The 1,638-nt window shown below is 48.9% G+C and overlaps 1 pseudogene across 1 annotated transcript; it reads left to right on the top strand.

The window, feature by feature from the left end:
* The first annotated feature begins 338 nt into the window (after positions 1 to 338).
* Positions 339 to 1,353, top strand: LOC308434211 (glyceraldehyde-3-phosphate dehydrogenase-like; annotated as a pseudogene). The gene has a single exon. The product of its transcript is annotated as a glyceraldehyde-3-phosphate dehydrogenase-like (transcript).
* The last annotated feature ends 285 nt before the right edge of the window (positions 1,354 to 1,638 follow it).

The following is a 1,638-nucleotide window of genomic DNA, read 5'->3' as shown; positions in this document are numbered from 1 at the left end:
TGACTTTTCTCAAGGATAAAGTGTTTACTTGATGGTGGGCTAGTTTGAAAGGGCCCGTCCCAGACCACAGGGACTATAATGGTCACGTTCCTCTCTTCCTGGGCCTCCAGAGACTAGTACAGAGGAACAAGATGTAGGCCTGCAAAATACACAACCCTATGCAAGTCTTTTGGAACAAATAGCAGTCTGCACAATGGAGTGATGTCAATTTCCTGAAACAGCAGTGACAGAGACATAAGTAGAAGCAATAAGAATTGAGTTTATTGGCTCTCTGCTCCTCCCTGTTTCAGAGACAGCCGCATCTTCTCATGCAATGCCAACCTCATTCCTTAGACAAGATGGTGAAGGTCGATGTGAACAGATTTGGCCGCATTGGGCTCCTGGTTACCAGGGCTGCCTTCTGCTTTGTATCTGGCAAAGTGGAAATTGTTGCCATGAATGACCCCTTCATTGACCTCAACTACATGGTCTACATGTTCCAGTGTGACTCTACCCATGGCAAATTCAATGGCACAGTCAAGGCTGAGAATGGGAAGCTTGTCATCAACAGGAAGTCCACACCATCTTCCAGGAGTGAGATCCCGCCAATATCAAATGGGGTAATGCTGGTGCTGAGTATGTTGTGGAGTCTACTGGAGTCCTCAACACCATGGAGAAGGTTGAGGCCAACTTGAAGGATGGGGCCAAAAGGGTCATCATCTCTTCCCCTTCAGCCGATGCCCCCATGTTTGTGATGGGTGTGAACCATGGGAAATATGACAACTCACTCAAGACTGTCAGCAATGCATCCTGCACCACCAATTGCTTAGCTCCCCTGCCCCCCCAGTTAAGGTCATCCATGACAACTTTGGCATCATGGAAGGGCTCTTGACCACAGTTCATGCCATCACTGCCACACAGAAGACTGTGGATGACCCCTCTGGTAAGCTGTGACGTGATGGCTGTGGGGCAGCCAAGAACATCATCCCTGCATCTACTGGTGCTGTCAAGGCTGTGGGCAAGGTCGTGCCAGAGCTGAATGGGAAACTCACTGGCATGGCCTTTCATGTTCCTACCCCCAATGTATCTGTTGTGAATCTGACATGCCACCTTGAGAAGCCTGCCAAGTATAATGACATCAAGAAGGTGGTGAAGCAGGTAGCTGAGGGCCCGCTAAAGGGCATCCTAGGCTACATTGTGGACCAGCTTGTCTCCTGTGACTTCAACAGCAACTCCCACTCTTCCACTTTTGATGCCAGAGCTGGCATTTCTCTCAATGACAACGTTGTGAAGCTTATTTCCTGGTACGACAATGAATATGGCTACAGCAACAGAGTGGTGGACCTCAAGGCCTACATGGCCTCTAAGGAATAAGAAACCCTGGACCACCCACCCACCAGCAAGGACACTGAGAACAAGAGAGGGGCCCTCCGTTGCTGAGGAGTCCCATCCCAACTCAGCCCCCAACACTGAGTATTTCCCTCACAATTTCCATCCCAGACCCTCATAATAATAGGGGCCTAGGGATCCCTCCCTACTCTCTTGAATACTCTCAATAAAGTTCTGCTGCACTCAAAAAAGAATTGAGTTTATTGACTGTGAAGGTGTAATTATGGCAACAAACTGGTGGAGCTGTAACTGTCCTATCAGGAATAAACG

This window comes from Micromys minutus (assembly GCF_963924665.1).
Source record: "Micromys minutus genome assembly, chromosome: 21".
Classification (NCBI taxonomy): Eukaryota; Metazoa; Chordata; class Mammalia; order Rodentia; family Muridae; genus Micromys; species Micromys minutus.
This window is presented reverse-complemented; position numbering and strand designations above follow the sequence as displayed.